General features: G+C 48.3%; 1 long non-coding RNA gene across 1 annotated transcript in view; it reads left to right on the forward strand.

The window, feature by feature from the left end:
* The first annotated feature begins 5,582 nt into the window (after nucleotides 1-5,582).
* LOC115031508 overlaps nucleotides 5,583-12,797 on the forward strand; it is a 16,766-nt gene continuing 9,551 nt past the window's right edge. Inside the window, exon 1 of the long non-coding RNA XR_003837134.1 lies at nucleotides 5,583-5,646. This is a non-coding gene — a long non-coding RNA (uncharacterized LOC115031508). The remainder of the gene's footprint in view (nucleotides 5,647-12,797) is intronic.

A 12,797-nucleotide genomic window follows, 5' to 3' on the forward strand; every position in this document is an offset into this window, starting at 1 on the left:
TTTAGACAAGATGAATTCAGAGTCAAAGGTTTTATTGATGGGTTGGTGTCCTTAACACCATTGGGAGTCCTGACTGGCTATGGAGATAGCCTTGTCAGGCCCCATGTCCCCACTGTTAGGATCTCTGCTAAGGTCACCCTCATTGACTCCTGGGAGCCTCCCCTACCACAGGTCTCTGGGATTTCCTAGAGGCACGCCTCCCAACCCACTGCACACAGCTCCAGATTTCTACTCATTCTTCTTGCCCTCTGGGCCTCACTCCTATCTCTCTCTGAACCTGATCCTGGCTACTAGTCCCCACTCCCCCTCCTCCTCCCCCTCCCCTTCCCTTTCAGTTCTCCCTCTATCTCCTGTAACTGTTTTGTCTCCCTTTCTAAGTGTGATTCAAGCATCCTTGCTAGGAGCTCCTTCTTATTTACCTTCTTTGAATCTGTGTGGTATATCATGGCTACATACCATGCATGTCCCTTTGGGTCTTGGTTACCTCACTCAATATGATATTTTCTCATTCCATCCATTTGCTGCCAAAATTCATGATATCTTTGTTTTTAATAGCTGAATGGTAAAGTATTTCATTGTGTAAATGAACCACATTTTCTGTATCCATTCTTCTGTTGAGGGACATCTGAGTTGTATACAGTTTCTGACCATTATAAATAAAACTGCTGTGAACATAGTAGAAAATGTGTCCTTGGGGGATGGTGGAACATCTTTTGGGTATATGCCCAGGAGTGGTATAGCTGGGTCTTCAGATAGAACCATTTCCAATTTTCTGAGAGACCACCAGATGGATTTATAGGGAGGCTGTACAAGTTTGCAATCCCACCAGCAATGGAGGAGTGTTCTCCTTTCTCCACATCCTTGCCAGCATGTGCAAAGTCAGTATCGTGAGGAGTATCCTGCCCAAGCAGGCTGATCCATCTTTGCACTGGAATGCCTACTAGCAGCAACTTGTCTGGTGTCTGGGTATCCTTTGGGTCCTGTGTACTCGGTTTGTACTATCTCAAAACTCAGACTTTGGCTGCTAAAAATATCTTCCCAGGTTTAGCCATTCGAGAGTGTCAGCTCCTGTTGGTCACTACCTCACGTTGGAGGCAGATGGCTCTGAGAGCTCTTAAGTCTTTTCTCAAAAGCAGTGAAAACTGCAAAACAATGCACCAACCCGAAACATTTGCATTATTGCTCCCTTGAACTATACAAGAAATGCTTTGACTCTCATTGTGTGACGATAGAGCCCATCTTGGAGTCTCTTCTGGGTCCCCCAATTCCATGATCCCATTAGGAACACAGGAAGATGAAGTAAAACAGAGAAAACTGTGTAGGATTGGGATGTGTGCCCGACAGCCTGAGGCACAGGAAGTCCCGGGGTACCGTGATCCTCCGAGGGCTCAGTGACACTGGAAATACTAGGGATGTCACCATTTTGATGATGTTGCTAGCCAGGTTAATGGCCAGGTCACATGGTCACCCTTATCTTAATGAGGGCATCAGTCAAGATGGCAACAAAGCCACTTGGTTTCTTTTGACTGTGTGATGAACTCAGCTCCATAAAATGAGCCCGTATATCACCAGGGCATGAGGTCATGGAGAATATATAAAAGTGGACAGCTGCTCCTTTATTTCTCAAGCAAGTGTCTGAGTTAGATTAGCATAGACATCAGAGAAGAAAGTACCCTCTGGTGTATAGTTCCCAAAGAACAAAGTAACAGAGGAGGGAATCCCATGGTTTCAGTCAAAGACAGGGGGGTCCATATGTCTCAGCACAAATGTAACTGTGAATTCAAACACTGTCCTGTGGGTCTGTGTTTGCTCTCACTCAGCTTCCAGGTAAAGGATCCGGAAAGGGCAGCAGCAGGAATAGGGTAGGGGAAGAAGCACCATCTCTGTAACAGGCAGAACAGTGTAAGAGAGCCAGGAGGCCAGCATGAACTGTGGTCCACTGATAGGCACTGCAGTTAGATGGTTGTCCTTGGTGTCTTTCAAACCTAACAACCATGGTACCCTTTGTCCAAGAGAGCAGACAGACACTTTCCACGTTGGCTGGACCTTTAGTCTCAAAACTCATTTCTTACAAATAGGTACCCTGGTTTCAAACCTTGGTATCTGTGGATGGTGATCTGGGAAGTAAAGCAATTGCTGGGGAACCTTGCAAAAAACCATGTGGGACCAAGCTGCTGGCTGTCCTGTCTTCCCACAAACTTGGTACAGTGTCTCCTAGGTTCTCCAAGGGAACCAGGTGGAAAGGGAAGAAAGGAATCCCCCATGCCCAGGGAGGAAGATAACAGGATATAGTTATCTTCCCTAGCGTTAGTGTTCTTTAGCTCCCACCACATGGCCATACATCAGAAAGTAAGGTCTGAGGGAAAGTCTAATCACATTGTTCAATCTCCCCTCGGTCAGGGAATGGAGGGTTATATTCAGTGAGCTGGAAGAGTCTATGGTCAGTGAGAGGTGTCTGTTCTCCACCTCTGGAGAAATAAGGTTATTTTTCACTGGGCTTGGTTTCACTTTGGTATTTCTCATTCTGGATCCTAAGGTGAGAGTTCCCTAGAGACACAAGTTCTAATGTTAGGAGGAGGATTCTTGTATCTGAACTGATCATCCCTAAGGAGCAAGTGTCTTGCACTCCATGCTACAACAGCATGTTCAACAACACAGGCAATGTTTGGTCAGGTGGATGGTCTCCTTCCCTTGGTCTGAGTGCACAGCTGTCTGGTTGCCATGGTTCTTGGCTGAGCCCTTCCTGCATGTTGCCCAGATTGTTATCTGTCCTGGAATTGCTACTAATCCAAAGGAATGTTTCTCACACAAGACCCCGGAGGCCACCAAAACGTGTAGGGGAAGTGAGTCGTCCAAGGGAGCAGATCTGAACCCAGATGAGCCCTTAAATTGCTGGAAAGAGCATATATGTCTTTCATGTAACTCAGTGAGGTTACTCTCTGCAAGGCAGGTGCCAATGGCACAAACCAGGCAAGCATGACCACCAGGGCAGTGTGCAGGGGTTGAGCAAACAGGTGCATACGTAAGAGTTTCATGAGACATGTGAGGTTGGTGGAATATTGGCTCTCGGTGGCTGGACATCTTTGATAGGAAAATAAGTACTTCTTGGAGTAAACGTGTACTCAGAACACTACATTAATTATGTTCCTGAGGCTGCTGAGGTAGACCAATGGGCAGTGTTGCTTGCTTAGCGATGGAGACAACATGAATTCCATCTCTGAAGCCCATGTAAAGGTGGAAGAGAGAACTGGTTTCATGAATTTGTCTTCCATCCTTCAAAGATAAGCAGTGCCCAAGCCCTATATCACACACATTTATACACTTTGCTTCTCTCTCTCTCTCTCTCTCTCAGCCTCTCTCTTTCTCTCTCTCTCTCTCTCTCTCTCTCTCTCTCTCTCTCTCTCTCTCTCTCGTGTGTGTGTGTGTGTGTGTGTGTGTGTGTGTGTTTGTGTGTGTATACGTGTGTGGTATTTTACCAGCATGTCTGTCTGTACATCATTACATGTCTGCTACCCCAGAGGCCAGAGGCAGACATCCGATTCCCTGGGTCAGGAGTTCAGTAGGTTGTGAGCCACTATGTAATTGAAGGGAATCCAAGTCCTTTGGAAGAGCAACCAGTTCTCTCTCCCACTGCTCTCCCACTGAACCATGTCTCCAGCTCCTATCCTGAGCATCTCTTGAGTATGCTCTAATTTATAAAGGCAGGTGGGGACAGGCTTCTTGTCTCCTTTGTCAGCTGCCTTCTTTCTCTACACAGCCTTTTTAGTCTCTGCTGCCACAGGAGTTAGTGTGGCAGAGATGTACAGGGAGATGGAGGGAATCAGAATGGAGGATCACTCAATGCTTGGTGGTGAAGAAAGTAGGAAATGTGAGCTAGAGAGATCTGGACTGTGTGAAGGACAGTGGACATTCCCCAGCAGGAGAAAGAGCCAGGTTCAGGTAGCTAAGGAGACAGAAGTGTGTCAGGAAGACCTGAGAACACCTAGTGGGTGAAAGTCCAGGAGTGCTACAAGCACTTGCTGATGGCTTGGGTCACTCAGGTTAGTAGGACAGAGAGCAGGTCACAGCTGAGAGGTGAAATGGAATGCGCAGCTCAGGAATCCAGAACAGAAATGCATGAGAGATTGTAGCTCCCCACCCCAGACCTGTAGCCCAGGACCACACTGCAATCAACCAGGACTGCTTCTGCTGCAGGACCCTGGATTCGTGGCCCTGATTTGTTCAGTAGAAATATCAGGACAGCAAATAGGTACAGAACGACTCTCACTAGAGTCCTAGAACTGCACACAAGCCCATCTGGGTTGTCATCCTTCCGATGGCAGAGGTCACATACCAGGAACCTGCACACAGTCCTCTCAGCTGTCAAAGGACTTTCCCCATTAGAGGTCACCCCTTCCCAAGGTCCATTAGTCTGTACCACTGGCAGTTTCCCTGCTTCAGATGACCCAAAACCCCACTCTCGCTGTTATGGTCTAAAGAGCAAAGTCCTTCAGCAGTGATTCCTACCCTGCTGGCCACTGGCCACCTAGTCCATTTTCTGCCTTTCTCTTTGCTGACTCTGAAGGCCAAGCTGCAGGGTTGTGTTGGTGAGGACAGGGGACAATGTCCTCCCCTTCCCCACTAGTGAGGGGCAAGAGACTGACACATGAGCAGAGCAGCTAGCAGAACTGGTCCCATCATGGCCGGTCCCCCCCCCCTTTGGAAGGCAGTTGCTGTTGCTGATGAGATGGGGACACTGAAGCTGGTGGTTTGGGTTGTTGGACATTGATCTTCAGGAAATACTATGAACTCCAGCAACCTGAAAAGCATGTGCAGCAGTCAGTACAGTCGGCAATTAGTGCAGAGAGAGACAGAGCATCTGTGGGTCTCAGAGGACAACTTGCAGGTCAGTTGTGCACCTTCATCCACTGAATCGTCTCAGCTGTCCTAATTTGGGCTGGGTGAGCACGTGCTTGCCTGCATGCGAGAATCTGGCCCCATGTAACCCAGGGAGTCCCCGTGCTCCCCAAGGACCAGGCTGCTGTGACTATAGGTGTGCACCACACTCCTGCATTCTGTGCTGCTGCAGAGCAAAGCTAGGCATTGTAGAGCCAGGCAAGCAATGGCTCTACATTCACAGCCTTGTAAACTCCATTTAAATCCTTTAGATGGCTTTCTCAATTGCTAAAAGGACCTAAGATGCTCTGTGGCAAGAGCTTTCTTGTAACCTCCTTCCAGCCTAGCCAGGCTGGCTCAGACCATCCGCCACTGAGGCGGAGCCACCTGCTGTGCTGCTTCTCATCCCTCTCCTTTGATGTGCCACTACCTGCCACCTGCCTGAGGCCGAACCGGTTCTCCAAGATCCTCCAGAGTTAACACTGAACTGCGATTTTCTGAGTTCCTGTTAAAAGGCTGATCTGACAACTTCACACGGTAATTGGCGTGACTGGGAATGGGCCTCCCCTCTTCTTTATAAAGCGTGTTCAGGGGTGGGGTGGAGGTGGAGACATTAAAGTTGAGTCTTGATCAGAATACTGTCTTCCGCTCCATTTCTCTCTCTACCCGCCTAGATTCTCTCTTTTCTTTCAGTTCCAAGATGTCTCCCAGGCTCGAACCCAGACATGAGAGCCGCAGGCCGGCCCCAGCACTTTCTGATAAAGAACAAAGGTATACATTCTTCCCCTCCTTAGTCACCTGCACGGTCTGTCAATCTCCTGAGCAGGAAACCACGCCTCAGGAAGGCTGTCTGTGCAGACTTTAGAACACAGTAGCCAGCCTACCTAACCACGCAGCCCGTGGTCCTCTGGCCATTGTCCACCCCTTGAGGGCCTTCCATCTGCAGTGGGCCGTTTGGCCGATGCCCACCCTCACTCTCGGGCCTCCCTTGTTTCTCTAAGAAACCTGCCACTCTCCTGTACAATGCCTGTGTCTTGTCTGAATTCATCTGACAGATTAAAGGACAAGAGTGTAGGGTAGAAGGGGAGGCAGAGACCGCAGGACCTGCACCCCTCACTGCTTTGAATGGAATCCCTTCCACTGAAGGCCAGAGCAGGTTCCGAGGTTGCTAGACAAGGCGGAAGGGTGTGGCCCTTCCTTGTTTGGGTCTGTGCTGGGAGCTACAGGTGAGAGCTCAGTGGCACCCTTGACCTCTCTCTATACTGTGCAGAATGTAGGTGAGCAGGCTAAGGACGAGAGAGGCGAAGCTCTTTGTCTGTTGCACGAGGCACTAAGGACACACACTTGACAGCACAGTTGTGGCTCTGAGTCCCCAGTTCCCGCAGAGCCCTCTGAGAGGAAACAGGAAGTGTGAGTTGCAATACTTGCCTCAAGAAGAGAGTTGTCATGGGCCTGTGACCTGCGGGAGGAAGCACGAGAAGANTCACCAGAGCACAGAAAGGCAAAGTTGATCTAAGACTCGCGATTTGTAGCTGAAGGAGGCGAAGCTAGACACGCTGAGGGCTGAGGGTTGGTGATGCGCATGGCCGGNTAGAGAGTTTGCGTGCTACAGAGTCTGTTCTGCAGACTGAGCTTATTAGCGCCAGAGGAGAGGCAACAAAGACAGAAGCCTGGATTATTTGGTGCAGGAGTTCTCCCAGATCACAGAGCTGTGATAAATCTTTCCTCAGGGGTATGTGTCAGGGACGTGCTCCTATGAAGACAAGGGACACAATTCACACTCACGGCAGAGTCTCCTAAAGTAGAATGAGTGTCCAGGACCCTCAGGGGTCGGGGGAGCCATTAGCAAGAGGAACGGACTCCTGGACACGTGGTTCCCTCAGACCTGCCCCGCCTACGTGGACTGAATCTCCCTTCAGCACTGACCTGGTCTCCTGTGGCCGGGAAGGGGTGAGGACCTCCAGCAACTGAGGGCTGGGGAGAGAAGATCTGCTCTGTGAGTTAGACAATGGACAGTGGCTGGTGTCCCAGATGCCATGGTGGGGACAGGTGGTAGAACCTTCTGGTTCCCCTTGGTCAGTGGCTGTGCTTACCTGGAGTGGACAGTGTTGGCTTGTCCTCACTGAGAATGCTCTTACTTCTTGCTCTACATAAGTGGGAGACATTGTCACTGTTGTTTTGTTCCTGAGTTGGGAAGCACCTGGGAGCCAGGATATGGTAGAGGACAAGTCACTTTACCTGCTATGAGTTCGGAGGTAACCAACTACAAATATTAGCATAAGCAGCCCCAACATTCACTGAGCCGCGATTGCAATGATAACCAAGGTGGTAGTAGATATCTTCCTTTATGTTTTGGTTTTTGTTTACCTGTCATGGAGAGAAAGTAGAAGAGGAATCACAATAAATTCATCCTCACTGGGCACATGGAAAGGAACTCTTGATGGTGTGTGATATCTGTTTGTTTCTTGGGAGAATGTGTGTCTTGGAAGAAGGTAGATTAGGATGGCTGAGGAAACTGACAGGGTATATTCTCCCAGTTCTCCCACAAGTACTGTGTTTCTTGGTTGGCCATTTTTCTTCCCTCAGATCCTTGCCTGTGGAAAGGAAAGGGGATATGCTATCCACTCGGGCAGTCCTCGGACAGCTCTGAAGACAAGGACATGAAATGGAAAATTACAGGAGCCTAACAAACACATGAAGGAACAAACAGGGGCAAACACATGAAGGAACATTTACCTGAAGTGAACACAGGTGAAAGACTAAGGGAGACTCCTGAAGGAACGTTTCGCTGAAGCAGACACAGGAAAGAGGAAGTTCTGCTAAATCAAGCACGTGAAAGGACATGTGATGAAGGATTCTTGGCTAACAACACACTTGTATTGGTCCACCTTACACTGCGTAGTTGAGCTCCATTTGTCAGGACTCCACAGAGAGAAATGCACTAAAAAACTTGTAGTGTGCCGCAGTTTCTTGCTACTTCCAAGGACTGATTGGCAGAGTGATGTCAGCTGAGGTATACATGTGCTGAGGTAAGAGTGGTGGAGGACACTGATGGTCGGAGGAAGTATAAAAAGGACGCAACAGTGGCAGAAGCTGAACTTGGTTTGCTTGCATAGTTAAACACTTCTTGGTCTCCAGTCTTCCCTGATCTTTACTTCACTGAGAGAGGCACAGCTGAGAGCTTTTCCTGGTGTTCCTGTTGTCCCTGGTCCCTCCTGCTAACTTATGCCAAGGCTGAGGCCTGGCTGTCTCTGCTAGGTAGTGCCATCACTACTGATTTGTGTTTGCTATCCTGACTCTACTGAACTGGACTGCTGGTGTATCTGTGAAGGGTTTTCAAGCGGATCAAGCTGCTGCCGCAGCTGACTTGTGAGCTGAACTGCCAATTTCCAGACAACACAGATGGGAGTTGCTCCAAAGAACCTTTCTAAACAGGTCCACTTCCCCAGTGTCCTTTCTTTTCCACTACCTCTGGTGGGTGGCAGGCTAGATGGGAGGTTAAAGCATTTAAGAACCATCCTTAAAGATAGGTTATGAAAAAAATAAAGTAGCAGACAACTATCTTTATGTGAAAATTACAGTTGTTAAATGATACCATCTCCTCTCGATGTCCTGATGGTGGTGGGTAGGAATTTTCACCTCTCTGGTTCCTTGTAGCGAGGAGTTGGTTGGAAGAATGCACAGGTTTTGTCCCTTCTAAATTGCCATCTTTCCCTCACAGGGATTCTGTCTTAGTTAGGGTCTCTGTTGCTGTGGTAAAATGCCATGAACAAAACGAATGTGAGGACGAGCGGGTATGGTTCACCTTACAGCTTAGAGCCTGCCATTCAGGGAAGTTGGAGCAGGAACTGGAGGCAGAGTCACAAAGATCAGGGCTGCTGCAGAGGCCGTGGAGGAGTACCACCGCTCTTCCTGGCTTACTCAATGTTCTTAAGCAATCCAGGACCTTCTGAGTCTAGGCAGTGAGCTGGAGCCTCCACATCGATCATCCATGAGGAAACTACCCCACAGGTTTACCCACAGGCCCATCGGGTAGAAGGGAAGCGCTTTCTCAACTGAGCTTCCATCTGCTCAGATGAGTTAGGTTGAGTAAGTTGACAGAAACCCAGCAGCACAGCTCCCAGCTCTCAGAGCTCCGGCAGGGATACGATGGCAAACCTGCCTTGGTGATGCACAGTTGTAACACAGTAAGCTAGTCCGGTTCCAGAACTCAGCCTCGACTGGGAAAAGATCCTTAGACATGTACAGTGGACAGAAACACAATCTCTTCTTCCTCCACAGGCACTGAGCTGTGGGCACAACCTGGGGACTGTCCAGGCACCTCCAATAAACAATCAAATAAATGAATAATGTAACTTAAAAACAAAAAGGACTGGGGAATGGTTACTCACATCTTTAATCCCAGCACTCAGGAGGCAGAGGCTAGTGTGTATCTGAGTTCAAGGCTAGCCTGGTCTACAGAGAGAGTTCCAGGACAGCCAGGGCTCTACAGAGAAATGCTGTCTCAAAAACAAAGCAAAATAAAAACAACAACATAAAAACACTAAAAGAAGCACGGTGCCATCTTGGGGGGGGGGGGGGGTTCATGCCTGTAATCCGAGGAGTTGAAACACTGAGGCAAGGCAACTGCCACGAGCTCAGAAGCAGGTGAGACCACCCAGTGAGGCCCAAGCCTGACTGAACTACACAGTAGCTTCAAAATAGCTAAGAGAAAATATTATATATATAAAACATGTGTCATATATACTATATGTTAATATTGTTTTATCATATATAATATATAATCACATAATTATGTAACTATACATTTATTTAAATGTTTAAAATATATAAATATGTAAAAATATAAATTAGTATAAGTACAGAATATAATTGTCTCAGTTAGTGTTTTACTGCTGTGAACAGACACCATGACCAAGGCAACTCTTATAACGACAACATTTAATTGGGGCTGGCTTATAAATTCAGAGGTTCAGTCCATTGTCATCAAGGCAGGGAACATGGCAGCATCCAGGCAGGCATGGTGCAGGAGGAGCTGAGAGTTCTACATCTTCATCTGAAGGCTGCTAGGAGAAGACTGGCTTGCAGGCAGCTAGAATGAGGGTCTTAAAGCCCACACCCACAGTGACACACCTACTCCGAAAAGGCCACACCTCCTAATAGAGCCACTCCCTGGACCAAGCATACTCAACCCATGACAATAATAAATACATAATTGTGTTATATATATTTTTTCTTTTTTTGTTTTTTGGGATTTTTTTTTTTTTTGAGACAAGATTTCTCTGTATAGCCCTGGCTATCCTGGAACTCACTCTGTAGACCAGGCTGGCCTCAAACTCAGAAATCCGCCTGCCTCTGCCTCCCAAGTGCTGGGATTAAAGGCGTGCGCCACCACCAGCTGGCCCATATTATATATTTTTATATATTGTGAATATGTTATATTTGTTTTATAAATTATATTTTTGTATGGTATTATTATATAATATACATATTGTATATATTACCATTAAATATATATAATATATGTAATTTACCATAAAAACACTGTAAAGCCTCTTGCGCAAGGTCACGGTAAACGGCACAGGAGAGGAAGCCTTCTCCACCCATGGCTTTCATCTCCCTGGATTAAATCAATCTCAGGTCATCAGAAATATTCAGAAAAACCCAGAGGTGGGGTGCACATCTGTAGGAGCAGCAGCTGGCTGTGGAGGCAGGAGGATCAGAGTTCATGACAATCATCATCTCCATCCTGAGAGGAAGCCTGGGCTGGGACACGGTTCCCAAAGCAGCAAAAGACCTCAGCCACACAAAGCCTCTCAGAGCAACTGTCTGCGCGGAAAACTGCACAGATGTGTCCTGGCCTGGCTCTCACCACCAGAGCAGCGCACTTTGTCTTGTTCTAGTGTTGTGTCTCATGCTGGAGTCTGAACATGACGCACAGTAGGTGTGACGGCATGCAGACTTACCCTGAAACACTGCCATTTTTGCAGGGGACAAGACCATCCATGGATGCTGTTATCAATGGGTCTCCTGGAGCCATTTGCCCATGGATCCCAAGGATCAGGTGCCAGACTCAGATGTTAACTTTTAACTTTGTAGTTGGGTTTACTACTGGGATTTTATTTGTATACAAGCAGTGTAGAGACAGGTTCTTGCTCTGTAGCCAAGGCTGCCTCTGTCTATAGTTATCTCAGCTGATTATCTTCTCCCTGTCACAGCACTGGTAAAAACAGAATCCCCCAGTAATCTGCATGGGTGATGGTGCAGTGGGTAGAAACACTTAGTGCACACATTTGAAAGTCAGCAGTAGCCAAAGTTCAGCAGGAAGGGCTGAGTCAGTCCCATGAGCAGCTCTGCATCCATGACGCTCTGGGACCCAAGGATCACTCTCAGGTGGTCAGGATTGGTGGCCAGCACCTTTCCCCAAGCAGTCCACTAGCGGTAGCACTGTGCTTCTAACACCCTTCGCTCTTTGCTGTTTTCTTCCCTCCCTGCTTGTCCCCAGGAAGGAGTGCAGAGGACATCTGCATAAACATCCTTGAGTCTCTCTCAGAGTCAGTTCCTGAGGAGGAGCTGACAGGACAGACAATACTATTAATGCTACACTCAGTGGCGGTGGCGTCCAGAGGGGCTGCTGACTGTGTGGCCTTTGTTTCCTCAAAGTGTTCATCACCCTCAGCTTTCTGAAGTGGAAACTTAAGGGTTCTTTGGAAAGTCAGTTGTGTTGGCGGGGTTTTGCTGGGGCAAACACATGAAGGAGTGTTTAGCTGAAGCAGACACAGAAGAAAAGATGTTTTGCTAAAGCAAGCACATGTGATAAGGATTCTTCGCTAACACTCACGTATTGGCCCATTACATTGTTTGGTTGAGCTCCATTTTTTTCAGGACTCCATACAGAATAATGCATTAAAAAAAAAAACTTCCAATGGTGTTCTGCAGTTTCTTGCCGCTTCCATGGACTCAGGCTGATTGACAAAGTGAGGTCAGCTGAGACAGATGTACTTTTTGAGGCAAGACCGATGGAAGACACATGATGTTTGGAGAGAGTATAAAAAGGACCTGATGGAGAATGAGTTTGGCTTGCTTGTGTAGCTAAATGCCTGTTGGTCTCTTGGCTTCACTGATCTTTTGCTTCACTGAGAGACACAGCTGAGAACTTTTCCTGGCATCCTTGTTGGCCCTGCTCCCTCCTGCTGACTCCTGCCGATTCAGCTGAGGCCTAGCTGTGTCTGCTAAGTCTTGCCACCACTGCTGCTAACCCGAATCTACTCAACTGGACTGCTGATATTTCCATAAAGTGTTTGTGAGGGATCAAACTGCATGGTCTCTGCTGCTGGCTCTGCCCACCCCCACTCTGGAGGAGAAGGGCTTCAGCTCCTCACTGCTCTCAGACCCTCCGCTCTGGTGTCAGCACTGCTGCTCTACTGAGCTCAATGTTCTTCCAGGAGAGAAAGCCATCAAAGTAGCAGCCGGCCCCTTCTCCCCCCAGCCTGAGGCCATAGCAGTAAAATGTTCCACGGGAGCTGTCTAAAATGGCAACCCCACCACCACATCTCTTCGGCCTGCAACCACGACAGGAGCAGGAGGAGCTGTCCATGTTATCTCACAACCTTTCCCACCTCAGCAGGTAGCTGCCCCTCAGAAGCTGTCCTCCACAGAGTAACTAACTCATTCTCTGCCACAGCAGACTGCCAGCACGAGGAGCTGTCCACGGTGGCGACATCTCTCAAGCGCTCCACAGAGATGGCACCTCAGCAAAAGCTAGGTGCAGTGCCGGGCGTGGTGGCGCACGCCTTTAATCCCAGCACTTGGGAGGCAGAGGGAGGCAGATTTCTGAGTTCGAGGCCAGCCTGGTCTACAGAGTGAGTTCCAGGACAGACAGGGCTACACAGAGAAACCCTGTCTCGAAAAACCAAAAAAAA

This window comes from Mus caroli, chromosome 7 (genome assembly GCF_900094665.2).
Source record: "Mus caroli chromosome 7, CAROLI_EIJ_v1.1, whole genome shotgun sequence".
In the NCBI taxonomy this organism is placed as follows: domain Eukaryota; kingdom Metazoa; phylum Chordata; class Mammalia; order Rodentia; family Muridae; genus Mus; species Mus caroli.